The sequence below is a fragment of the Suricata suricatta genome, chromosome 14 (genome assembly GCF_006229205.1).
Source record: "Suricata suricatta isolate VVHF042 chromosome 14, meerkat_22Aug2017_6uvM2_HiC, whole genome shotgun sequence".
Taxonomy (NCBI): Eukaryota; Metazoa; Chordata; class Mammalia; order Carnivora; family Herpestidae; genus Suricata; species Suricata suricatta.
The window spans coordinates 10,914,295-10,928,552 of record NC_043713.1 but is presented as its reverse complement, the minus strand read 5'-3'; the positions used below and the strand labels follow the sequence as shown (position 1 = coordinate 10,928,552).

Below are 14,258 nucleotides of genomic sequence, written 5' to 3'. Positions count from 1 at the left end.
GATTGTATTGCAGTTTCACTTCAGTATATAAAATGCTGTGTTGTAACAGGTATCAACTAGAATGGATTATTATCAATATTTTTTTCTCATAAATGCATATAAGGTGCTACCTTGACCCAGACCATCACTTAGCGTAGTTTAAGTGGTAACATAAAGTGACTGAACACAGTGTGTTATATGCCCCATTTCCTTGCCCAAATATGTAGTCTTAAACATATTTCTACACTGATAGAAGTCTTGATTCCTACCACCTTCCCAAATTATGTTGTTAGATGAAGAGGTGTTAGTGTATTTAACTGTCCTTAATTAAAGGGAAAATAGTAATATTCATAAGCTTGGATATATTCCATTTATACTTTAACATATAAAGTATAAAAACAGATTCTTGGGGCACCTGGGTGGCTCAGTTGGTTAAGCATCCAACTTCGGCTCAGGTCATGATCTCATAGTCTGTGGGTTCCAGCCATATGTCAGCCTCTGTGCTGACAGCTAGTTCAGAGCCTGGAGCCTGTCTTCAGATTCTGTGTGTCCCTCTCTCTCTGCCCCTTCCCCACTCACTCTCTGTCTCTCTCTCTGTCTCTCTCTCAAAATAAAATAAAGACATAAAATTTTAAAAAGTAGATTCTTTGTAGGTGTTAGAGTAATAATTAAGAACGAGTCTCGGGTTAGCATGAGTGGCTAAGTCAGTTAAGCAGCGGACTCTTGATTTAGGCTCAGGTCAAGGTCTCATGGCTTGTGAGTTCAAGCCCCATGTCAGACTCCATGCTGACAAGAGAAGCATATTTGGGATTTTTTTCTCCCTACCTCTCACCCCCTTCCCCACTCAAGCTCTCTTTCTCTCTTTCTTTTTCTCTCTCTGAAAGTAACTCAGTAAACTTAAAAATAAAAGAACCAAGTATTTTAGAGCTCTTTGTAACAGTCTGGAAATTGCAAGTTTACAAGAGTTTACAGGCAGCAGGCAAGGGGCCATAAGACCAGTGAAGGCTGCTTAGATCCACAGGTGTAGGGCCAGGAAGCTACGATAAATAATAAACTGAGGATTTAATAGTGGAAGTGAACAATTAAACACATAGTAAGTGTAAAAATAGAGTGACAAGTTCTGGCAAAATGCATTAAGGGATTCACAACTATTATTTCTGGACTGTGGCAAGACAATTAATGAGGAAGGCTGGAAAGTTGGCAAGTAATGCATTATAATTATCAATCAATAAGTGCAATGAATACATTGATCAAAGTCTAAACATCTCCTGAGTTAAGTAAGGGGCATAATGGAACCATAATTACTAGTATGGGTGAAATCCCAGAGCAATTTCTTCAAGGTCAATCATAACATTGAAATGAGAAAATCTTGGGCAAATAGCCCAATTAGAGACATTTATAAGTTTGAGATATAGGAAACTGAAAGACAGCTGAGTCAGGAAAAGATAAGCATTTGCCATGTTCAGTACTTACTGAGGTTCTGATTAGCCAAGGTTTTAAACTGAGATTCGAGCATAGCTAAGGAATGGCTAAAAAGACATCCTGTTTTTTATTAGAGTAAATTTGTACATCATATAGGAATGTGTGTGTGTGTGTGTGTGTGTGTGTGTGTTCGTATTGGCATGTGTTGAGGAATACACACACACACACACACACACACACACACACACATGAAGTCATTTATCCTTCAAAGGGATCACCACCAACAAAATGTTTTACTTGCTAAAACTGAAGGGAGCATGAATGAATACAAATATTCCCTTAAATTTTACTTATTATCAGAAACTTATAAAGAAGAATTATGATCCATTTCAAATTTATATTACCTCTTGTTTTTAAAATTGCTCCTATGTACATCTCTTTGGTTTGTCAGTATTATTGATTAGATTAGATTTGGTTTCCTTCAGGATGCCTCAAACCAATTTAGTTGGCTAGCCTTAAGTGTTCTAGCTGACAGATTACTCTTCTTGTTGTCAGTTAAAGGGAATTGCAATGATTTTTTTTGAACTCCGTTAAGTGTCATTAAGGATTTCCTCCATGCTAGGCATGACTATTGCCTTCAACCCTGCTTTGACATTTCATTTATTCAAGGGTCTCCTTGTTGCCTCTCCCTCATCTAAACTCAATAATTTTGGTGCCACACTATTTTAGCCTTAGTGATAAATTTCCAGAATACTTCCAGAGAGTCGAATCTCAGGAAACTGTCAATTCATTTGCTCCAATAACTATAAAATCATATACACTCTAGAAAAATCTGTAGCCTTATGACCCCCCCAATAACATTTATACCTAAAATTTAAAATATCTTCTCGGTCTTAAAAACAACAACAACATCTAGTTAAGCTTCTCAGAGTAATGTAGCTTTCAAAATTTTCCTGTAAATATCTATTAAAAATTCTTATTTGAAATGGGATCTATGAATGAGAGTTTTAATTTTGCGCTAATACTGATAAATTACACAACAAACAGTATAAAGCACGGATTAATATACTCTCTTTAAACATATTTCTTCCCTTCTTCAAACACTATATATGTGTGTGTGTGTGTGTGTGTGTGTGTGTATGCACATGTATATCTATATATATGTGTGTGTGTGTATGTATATATATATATATGTGCATATATATATATATATCTTTAAGCTTACGACTTTAGATTGTAACATTTGCTAATTTGTTTTATTACTCTTAGCTACCAAATCAATTAGTTATTTCTCTGCATGGATTAAATGACTATATTCATTTCCTCCACTTCTGGGACCATTCCTGAAAATGTTCCTTTTCTTCCCCATATATTTTCTTTACCTCCTTCAACAACTTGTCAGAGGTCCCCTAAAGCATTAAGCCTCAGCTTCTATTGGCAGTGGTGGCCTTCTAGCCACTTCTATCATCAATGGCAGCTCTTACTTTAACCTCTGGCTCTTCTTCCCTTATCTGGGACTTCCTCTCACCTCATTCGGCATGTGGTTACTTAATCCTCTCTGAACTTGCCCTACTGCTCAAGTTTCTCATCTTTAGTACCACTGCCATTGAGGTAGACAACTATATGTTATAGGGACCTTTCCTTCATATTATAAAATGTTTAGCAGCATCCCTAGTCTCTTCCCACCAGCTGCCAATAGCACCCTCCCCACTGTGACAACAAAAATGTTTCCATATATGTGCAAGTTTCTCTGGAGGCAAAATCACTACCCCCACCCCCATGTTGAGAGCCATTTGTTCTAGGAGACAATTCACAGGAGGAGAATTGGTAGAAAATAATTCTTCCCTTGACTTCCATGGACTGATTCTTTCTTATTTTCTACCTACCCGTCTGCCCTTTCTTTGTTTTCTAAGGGAAATGATATCCTAGAGTTCCTCAAGGTCAACTTCTATGTTCTCCTCTTCTCATTTTGTATATCTCTTAGGAAATCTGGTCACCCATCACTTCAACATTAACTTAAAAGCAGTTTTCTCAGGAAAGATCTCAAAAGCCCCAGAGTAGGACATGTGTTTTGTTGCACATTTAGAAGAGGCGGTTGCTACCCTTCAGAGGACATATCTCAAATTGTAAGTCTTATGTAATACATTCATAAATATGATACAGGTTTATTAATGTCTTTTCTCACAAAAGATTATGATCTCCCTGAGTGCTGGAGTAAATATATATTTTATATGCCATCTATTTCAGTACAGATCAAAGACACTAAATCGAGCCCTAGGAACAAGTTGGGTTCCCCCATGCTACACATAAAACATACTCTTAAATGGCCTCTAAACCAAGATTACTTCTGACAAAACTCAGTTATTTTCAGTAAACCCGAGTTCCAGTTCTGCAGTATCAGTCTTCTCCCAGCTACAAGCTTGTCTTGACTTAAAGCACTCAGTACCATCAACAACTTCATTCAGATAAGAAAACCTCTTTCTTAGGTTTAGCCAGGACATAGGAACCATTGCTCATTTGTTTCATTTTTGTCCCACTGGATATAGGCCTCTTTCTATATTCTCCCTTTATTTATATTTTTATACTGGATTCTCTTCTTGTCTCTTCTCAGAACCTGATTTAATTTTGACTAATTTCCTTCCTTCTTTTGATTCTGAAGACTTTGTCTATATCTGTTGACCATGAACAGATACTCTAGTGTGCTAGTGGTCTGCACTGTGAGTACGGCTCCTACTCTGGCTGACAACATGCTCACCTACTGGGAAACATTTATTATGACTCAGGCTGTTTCACATGAGCTTTACCTTGTTTCAACATAAGCTGAAATCAGCACATCAGAGCCCCCAGATGAGCTTGCAAGGTGAAAGCAAATCCTTAAGGCCTTATTTTACTACCGATAAGCTGATATGCCACATATATGACTGCTAAGTATGACAATTATTTTCATTTATGATGTATTATTACTTACTGCTACCAGCAGAAAGGACAATGGAAATGAAACTTACCCAAGCATCAAATTTATCTTATACACTTAATAAATGCTAATTGATTTGCAATTATGTGTTAGGCACTCTTTTAGGCTTTGGGAAAGACCAATAAATTTTTTTAAATTAAAATTAAAAATATTTGCTCTCAAGTATTGTCTCTACCAATAACTGGTAGTAAGGTTGAAGCTGAGTGATTTTTTTTCCTTTCTGACCTTCAGTTTTCTTACTTGTAAAGTAGACATTAATAATACCTAATTTAAATTGCTCTTGGGAAGACTGAATTTAAATATAAACCTTATTTAAAATGGGGGCGCCTGGGTGGCTTAGTTGATTAAGTGTCCGACTTCAGCTCAGGTCGTGATCCCACGGTTTGGAGCTCTGTGCTGCCAACTCAGAGCCTGAAGCCTACTTCTGATTCTGTGTCTTTCTCTCTCTCTACACTTGCCCCAGTAGTGTTTTATCTGTCTCTGTATCTCAAATGAATAAAAATGTTAAAAAAATAAATAAAAATAAAATAAAATAATACCCAAATAGGTGGTTAGAATAATGCTTACAAGAGAAGATTAAAAAATAGTAGTTTGTTTGTTTGTTTAATTTTTGGATGATTTCCATGTTTTGCTCCAAATCTAATAGATGACAATCTGAACTATGCATGAAATGTGGGAAAATACCATGATTGTAAGTCTCTTATGTACTATTACTATATATAAATTTAGGCTGAAAATATAAGAGCCTCTTCAAAATATTTAACATAATTGTGATATTATTCAAACCTAATATAAGCTAACATAAACTAAATAGAAACCTCCTATAATCTAAAGTGATAATCACTTTAGTAAAGATTCATATTTATTTATTTATTTATTTATTTATTTATTTATTTATACAACAGAAGGAACTAAAATGGCTGTACTTCTGGAATAGAGCAGTCAACTGAAAAATGCTTCTCTCCCAACTGTGTGGAGGCATCTCCCTCAGAAAGCACCATGCACTTTCAGGCTCTTGTAAGTACAGGGTCTGCATTGAGCAGCAAGGAGTGCTTACTTAAATTTTGCAACTTCAGGTGTCCTGCCTACCCCACCTAGTCTTTTTTTTTTTTTTTTTAGTGCTTTTATTTTGGGGAGGGGACAGCAGAGAGAGAGAGAGAAAGAGACAATCCGAAGCACACTCACATCGTCTGCCGGAAACCCAATGTGGGGCTGGAATCACAAACCATGAGATCCATAACCTAAGCCAAGACCAACTTTCAGATACTCAACCAACTGAGGCACCCAGGCACCCTCCACCTACTTTAAAAAAAATAGATCTTTGATAAGCAATGTTACATTAGTGTATTTTAATTATACTATATACTGTTTACCTTACCCACTCCTTTTTTTAAAATTTTACTCATTTTTTTCAAGTTTTTACATAAATTCCAGTTAGTTAACAGTGTAATGTTAGTTTCAGGTGTAGAACTTAGTGACTCACCACTTACATAAAATACCCAGTGCTCATCACAAGTGCCCACCTTGTCATTCATAAAACTTACTCACTCTTTATCTTGCTATTCAGCTTCGTACTCAGTATATGCAGTCAGGCAAGAAGTACACGTGAAAGTCACAAAGATTGGAGAGAAAAAAAGGAAACTTTTTTTTCTTGATGATTAATTATGTAGGTATCCATTCCTAGGAAATTATTAGAAGTAATAAATGAATTAGGTAAGGTGGAGAATTACAAGGGCAACAAAATAATAGATTGATTGTGCTTCCAACTAATCGCAGGAAGCTAATGGAAAGTGTCATAAATATGTCATTTACATTGGCCTCGTAAAATACAAAATGTGTAACCAAGGATGTGGTAGATATTGCGAAGACTAGGAAACACTGCTGAGAGAAATTAGAGAAGACAAACAAATGGAAAATATGTCACCTTCATGATTGGATAATTTAATGTTGTTAGGATAGCAATACTTTCTGAATTAATCTATAGTTTCAGCGAAGTTCCAATCAAAATCTCAGCAGGTGGGTTTTTTTGAAAAAAATGATGATCATATTCAAAAATTAATAGGAAAACTAAAAGGGCATGAATAGTCAAAACAATCTTTTTAAAGATAAGCAAATTTGTAGAACTATATTACCAGATTTCAAGACTTTCTCAGAATCTATAAAAATTGGGAGACTTGTATTGATATAAAAATAGATAAATCACTGTGATTTATGCCACAATAAAAAAAACCAGAAAACAATTTGGAAATAGGAAAAACAGCTGTCTGGATACATACAAATTAAAAATAAGAGGCTTCATTTTCTCTGTTGAAAATTAGGGAAGAGATTTCTCCCCACTCTATTTTCCTAGAGCATTCACTTTAGAAAACTTGTAATTATAAGTTCCTTCTCAGTCTCTTTGAAATGTATGTAAATCATTTCAAAAGCTAAATAAGCCTCTCACCAGCTTAGCAACCTGGGAATATCTTCCTCAAAGACCTGGGAACCATCTCTTTGAAATGTCATCATCAAAGAAGATAACACCCCAGTTTCTGTGGGAAGGTGGGGGCCTAACTTGGGCTGAGGCCTTGCACCAAAAGTTTCTTCTGTCATAAAAATAGAGGAAAGGAAAGAAACAGGTGAATTATGCATATACTTACGTTAGGTCAAGAATACATGACTGTAAACTGAATCTTACTGAGTTCTCCTAAGTGCACAGTTGTAGAATTTAAACTTCCTTCCAAATCCCACCTGTCTAAACCTCCCACCTTTCTGAAGTAAATTAATTATAGAATAGAGTATGTGAGGGTCCTTCAGGTGAGACTGTGAAACCAAGGTCTCGTCGGCCGTGTGTGGATATTAAACATCCCCAGGCACTCTTTTACAAAAATAGAGTTAATCCTTGTGTGACCTTGATCAAACGTCTTTTTTTCTCTTCCATTTGTGGATTGCAGCAGCTTTAATAGCACATCATTAAATTCTGCATCATGACATTGTTGTTTTCACAAAAGCTAACAAGTCTTAAAGAAGATCTAGGTATCAATCGTAATTATAAAAATGCATGCATTATACTGGTTTCTTATGCAGCATTTAATAAAGTTCTACAGTGTTATACATATGAGATGTAAGTATGTAATATATTTGAATTTTGCTACATTATACATACGTATAATCATTTATAATAACTAGAGAGGTAAGTGATGTGTCAAATGCACACTTAACCATAATCTCCCCATAAATGGAATTGTTTATCCAATAAATAGCTTTATATATAGCAAACTTAATAATTAGTCATGCAGATTTGATTTAGGCCAATGTCAGGTTAACACATATGATACAGTAGGAGTATTATGCATATATTGAAGATGAAACCCTACCTGAGAAAGCAACTGAATATCGTTTTTAAGAAGTGATTAGGAAGCAAGAACATCTTGAATATTAATCTATGATCAGCCAGTCAGTAATTTTAGGCAATAATCAATTTTAATTTTTTCAATTTGAGAAAAATATAAATAGAGACTATCCACTTAATAAGGGAAAAATAATCTCAAAAAGTATCTTTGTGGTTAAAGATCATCTTCTATTCAGCTACATATTTTTCCAATGGTCAGTAAGTCAATAAAGTTTTCAAGTTGTCAGGAATTCATCCATTAATTTGTCAAACCATATTAAATTTTTACTCAGTTTAGTAGGCATGGGACTGCAAATAATTATAAATTGTATCCAGAAAAGATAGAAAATACAATTTTGAAAATAATGGCATCCCTGAACAAAGATTTTCATTTATTTTTTATTTTAAGCCATCACTAGGAATTGGAAGTTTGCAAAAACCTGATTAAGAACAGCAAGGTTTTTCTTCACAAAGTTACTTCATGAGTATTTACTCTATAATGGTCATTATGTGGGGTTTTTTTTGTGGATTAAAAAGTTTTTAACTTGCTTATAAAATGGAAACACCCTCATGTTGATTAAGTGTTTTTCCAGCATTGGTAATACATCATGCATTCAGTAGAATTTACTTTTTTTTACTTGAAATATTGTTATTCATTATTCTTAATTCCTTTCCAATTTCCTTATTCTCACTAAAATTCTAAAAAGGTGTTCAAAAGAAGTTGTAGATAACTTATGGATTCCCACTGGCAACTTTACAAGGACCTTTGCAAATGGTAATATACTGCAGACTCAAACTTTATCCTGTTACAATCTCTGTAATTTATATTAAAGCTCAAATTGAAACTATTTTGTGTTAAATAAGTCATAAAATAAATGACATTTGGTCAGAGGCGGAGAACCTCTGATCTAACCTTTTATGATATGCTGGAGTGTCATATAATTATAGTGTCACAATTTGGGATTAGGTAGGAAAAAAAAGTATATCATGGCTTTTGGCTTCCTATCACTTGATCCACTCAGCTTAGCAACTTTGCAGAAACTAAATCTGTGTTCTATTCTATAAAGAAATATTTCCTTGCTTCACCAACTTATCTGCATTCCACCAAATCTCTGTCTATATTTTTATAAATTTTAGAGTGGCTAGGAAGGAAAGATAAGTACATATAGTAATTTCTTAGTGATCCCATTTAAGAAAGGAAACACTGAGTGATACGATATAGGCTACATAACCTTTAAACTGTTTCTTCTGCCTGAAATATTCTTTCCCCAGAGAGCCATGAGGCCTGTTTTTAGCCATTAAATTGTCTTTCCTAACCTCCCACCATCCCTTTAAGGCTTTTCTAATGTTTTTATTTAAATCCAAACCACCTCACTCACCAATTTATACTTTCTCCTGCTTTTTTCTCTAAGTCATTTATCACCATTTGTCATTTATCGCCATTTAATATCCCAAACCTTGTCATATTTTTCTCCATTTAGAATGTATGCTCCATGAAGGGAATGCTTTAGATAGATAGATAGATAGATAGATAGATAGATAGATAGATAGATAGATAGACAGAAGATAAATAGATGATAGGTGTTAGGTACAGATACAGATATAGATTGATAGATAGACAGGTGAATCTATCCCCCTTCCTGATTGATCCATCATGACTGAAAGAGGGGTTCTGGAGTTTCAAATTATAATAGTGATTTGTCTATTGCTCCTTTCAGGATCTATTAATTTTTGCTATTAATTTAGCAATTTGACACATGGTGTTACAAGCACACATGTGAAGAATTTGTATGTCTTCCTGGAGAATCAGTTCCTTTATTATTATTATTGTTTAAATGTTTATTTTTGAGAGAGGGGGAGAGAGAGAGAGAGAAACAGAGAGACAGGGAGACAGAGAGACAGAATCTGAAGCAGGCTCCAGGCTCCCAGCTGCCAGCTCAGAGCCCAACACAGGACTCAAACTCACAATCCATAAGACCCTGACCTGAGCCTAAGTCAGACTCTTAACCAACCAACTGAACCACTGAGGCACCCCATCAGCTCCTTTATTGTTATGTAATACCCCTATTTATTTCAGTTACTTTTCCATTTTCTGCAGTCTTCTTTGTCTAAAATTATAATAGTTACTCAAGCTGTCTTTTGATTAGTGTAAACATGGTATTTTTCTGACTCTCTAACATATCTGAGTTATTATATTTAATGTGGATCCCTTGTAGAAAACATAGTCTTATATTTTATCAGTGTTGACCATCTGTCTTTAATGTATTTATAGCCTTCACAACTTTCAGTAATTACTGATAGAGTTGAATGAATATTTTACCCTGTTGGCAGTGTTCATTCATTGCACGTGTTGGCTATTTCATTTTTCTCCTCATTTCCAGTGGTCTCTTGGATTATTGAGCCTCTTATCTGATTCCATTTAATCTCCTCTTGTAGCACACCAATTATACTTTTTTTTTGGCAGTTTATTTTTTTTCCATAATATTTTATTGTCAAATTGTTTTCCATACAACACCCATTATACTTAAATATTGACCGGACTCCCTATAGTTTGCAACACATGGTTTTGACTAATCTGACTCCACTTGTAATAACAGTATTTTATTTCACATATAGTGCGGGTGGTTTATAAAGGAGGATTCTCAATTCTTCTCTCCCATACCAATGGCTTTGCTACTCCTCATTTATTTCATTTATCCATCGAAACATTGTTAATATTATAATGTTAAAACAATAGATATCTCTTAGATCTATTAAGAATAAGACAAATAAAAGATTTTATATAGCGTGATTTATTCCTTCTCCACTGCTCTTTCCTTATTTGATCTTGCTTCATACCTATATCATTTACCTTTTTTTTTTGTTATTTTTTTAGTATATCCTACAAGGCAGTCTGTTAGCAATGGGTTCCCTCAGTTTTTGTGCGTCTGAGAAATTCCTTATTTCTCCTCGAATTTTGGAGGGTAATTTTTCTGGATACAGATTTCTAGATTGATAGTTTTTCATTCAACACAGTAAATATTCATTACATTCTTTTCTCATCTGCATAGTTTGTAAAGAGAAATCTATTCATTCTCATCCTTGTTATTTTATTAGTAAAACACATTTTCCCTCTGGATTTGTTCAAGATTTTTTTCTTCGCCTTTGTTTTTCTGCAGTCTGAATAGGGCATGCTGAGATGTAGATTATTTCAAATGTTATTATACTTGGTGTGTTTTCCCTGTGAACTTAATTCACTGGGATAAGAAGAGTTATTGATTTTAAGGTTTTTGTTTGTTTGTTTCCTTTGTTTGTGCTATTCCTTGTTCTAAATATGGAGTGACAACTTTCAAGCTCTTTTCATTTCAGAGCTAAAACATTTTTTAATAGCTACAAGATGGTAAACAGTATTATGTTCATATTTCCCATGTCATAGAAATAAGAACACATCCTCACAGGCCATGAACATTTTACAGTGAGGTAATGTAATGTAATATACAAACTTTAAATTGAACAGTTTTTAATGTTTCTTTATTTTTGACAGAGAGAGAGAGAGAGAGGAGAGAGAGAGAGAGAGATACTGAAGAAGGCTGCAGGCCCTGAGCTGTCTGCACAGAGCCCAACATGGGGCTCAAACTTGTGAACTAGGAGATCAAGACCTGAGCTAAAATTGGATGCTTAACTGATTGAGCCACCCAGGCACCCCAAATAGAATAATTTTTTTATTAAAGATACCTAAGTGTTAATTCAAGTACTTTTATGGAGTACCTGGTATGTTTTTACAGAGAAAAAATTTAAATATGATGAAATGACAATAATTTTATAAATAAATATACTTAGGATTCTATAAAAATAGTGTAACCCAGAAACATATGCTTAAACACTGGGGAAAAAATTCTACTTTGTATTTACTATTCGTGTGTCCATCCACGCAGCATTGTTTATTGTATGATGAACAAACACACACATTTTCATTTGTACTTAAATCAATTTTGTATTATAAAACGAATTAAAATTCTCCCATGTATCAGGCAGTGTGCCAGAAATTGCTGATTCAAAGAAGTTCGGAAAATACACCTCCTATTTTAAAGATGCTTGTAATTTAGTAGGAAGGATATAGATAAGTAATTAAGCAGGTAACTTAAAAACAAACAAAACGTCTCTGCGGTCCCCCGCCTCCACGTAGCGCACAGTTAGTGTTCGCCACAATGGTCTTTAGTAATACTGATGACATTTATTCTAATCACTTAAATATAAAACCAGAGCCCCCTTCATATTATTTAAAAGGTAATCTCACAACAAATGTCATGAATATACCAAGAATCAGCCAGACACATGAATTTGCCAAGAAACTTGCAACTTACACGTATCCATGCAGGTTGATGGCCATGGACCACTGAGTGCTGTGGAGTGAGGCAGATGAGGCGAGCCACTGAGTATGTCTCATTCTTTTGTTCAGTCCTGGGCTCATACATAATGTCAAGTCATATTTTGAAATGTAGTTCGGGACACCTGGATGGCTCGGTTGGTTGAGCGTCCAACTTCGGCTGAGGTCACAATCCTTGCGGATGGTGAGTTCCAGTCCCACGTGTGCTGATGGCTCAGACTCTGGAACCTGCTTGAGACTCTGTGTCTCCCTCTCTCTCTGCCCCTCCCCTGCTTGCACTCTGTCCCTATCCCTCAAAAATAAATAAACATTAAAAAAGAAATGCAATTCATCAAATACTTATATGGAACTAATTGTTTTACTCTGAAATATTTGTCTATAATTGTATTTAATCATCTAGGTACTTAATATGAAGTATCAGAAGGTTTTCTAGATGGGCAAATAGGACCTGGTGTTGAGTTACTGATTTCACTCGCCTACTCCCTTTTGAGAGACACACTAACATGGACACAGACATACATTTTTACTCTACAATATGTGTGTTTGCATATTCTCATGTGCTGTTTCATATTCAGCATAAATCTTCTAGTAAATCTTCACTAGGGTATTTGTTTTGTAAAATAGTGCATTGCCAAAATTAAAAAGTTAGAATTGAACACGAGATTGAGCAGTGTTCTTTCCAAAACCATATTGAGAAAATCATTCAAAATCTTAAAAATAAAGTTTTGCTGAAATGGTAGATTTATCTAATTATGATAATCACATTTTACTTAATTAAAAACATCCAAAGGCTAATTTAGTCCTTCTGTCTTTTACTGAATTATACAAAGCTTTAATTTTCATTTTGTTCACCAACATGTTCAATGCTAGAGGAAATTCTAAGCAAAACAATTTTTCAAGCGCTAACATCATTTTACCATTTGTAACTCTTTAATCTGATTTGGAAGTGTGCAGCTTAAATGTTAACACTCCAGAACACATACAATGTTTGCTGTTTGGAGCAAAACCATGAACTGAAAATGACCAAAGACTTAAAACTACCTTTTATTTTGATCCTGATGAGAGACTATGATTGTTTCTTTTTTTTTAATAGTTTATTGTCAAATTGGTTTCCATATAACACCCAGTGCTTCTCCCCACAAGTGCCCCCCTCCATGACCATAATCCCCTCCCTCCCCCTTCCCCTTCAGTCCAAGGTTCCTTTTCAGTATTCAGTAGTCTCCCTTGATCTGTGTCCCTCACTCTCCCCAGCTCTCTTTCCCCCTTCCTCTCCCCATGGTCCCCTGCCAGGTCTCTCCTGTTTGACCTATGAGTGCAAACATATGGTATCTATCCTTCTCTGCCTGACTTATTTCGCTTAGCATGACATTTCTACAGATGGTAGTCCCTCTTATTTCATCACCATTTACAAGTGAAGGAAGTCTTGTAAGGTTTATCTAGCTTGCATTTGCTTGACAAAACCAAAACAATCTGAATTCCTAGTTCTATGTCATACTTATTCAGTCCTGTGGTGCCTCTTATATAGTGGGATATCTTTCGTAGGTGCTGAAAATGAAATTCATAACTCTACCTCCTTACTCCTATAGGACAAAGATTTATTAATGCTTACAATAAAAAAGATAGCATTAAACTATATTTCATAACTTTCATAATTTTCTAGTACTCTTTCCAGATATCAGAATTTGCTTTTGCAAAACAACCAGGAAAGACTAAAAGGGACAGAGAGTCTGAAAGCTGGGGTGATGGGACCAACTTCCCTAATAAAGAACTTAGGATTTCGCTATATGCTTCAGTTTTCTTTACTTTGATGAGTTATGGATTTCTGTAGCTCATTATTAGCTATACACCACAGATAAGTAGAAAAAGTGTCTGTGGTTGGTGGTAGGCAATACAACATCAGCTTGTGAAAGAGAACGGTAGACCCTCGACCATGTAAAAAGGCAATTCAAGAGCAAACCGCCCTCCGATTGCTGAGCGTTCATGGGGAAAGGGAAATAAGATGTCCATATACATTGTAACTATATAGAGATGCTCTCTTCTTACATTACTGTTAGGAAGATTAATACTATGATGTGCTACTCATGTATGTTTTCAAGTTAGAACAGATATTAAGGGGCATTTGGGTTACAGATGGATCTATAATCTAT

At 35.1% G+C, this 14,258-nt stretch overlaps 1 long non-coding RNA gene across 1 annotated transcript in view; it reads right to left on the bottom strand.

The window, feature by feature from the left end:
- Positions 1-12,215, bottom strand: part of LOC115278360 — a 30,896-nt gene extending 18,681 nt beyond the window's left edge. Inside the window, exons 1-2 of the long non-coding RNA XR_003902833.1 lie at positions 12,089-12,215; positions 5,920-6,055 (exon numbers count right to left, since the gene is read on the bottom strand). This is a non-coding gene — a long non-coding RNA (uncharacterized LOC115278360). The remainder of the gene's footprint in view (positions 1-5,919; positions 6,056-12,088) is intronic.
- Between the last annotated feature and the right edge of the window lie 2,043 nt (positions 12,216-14,258).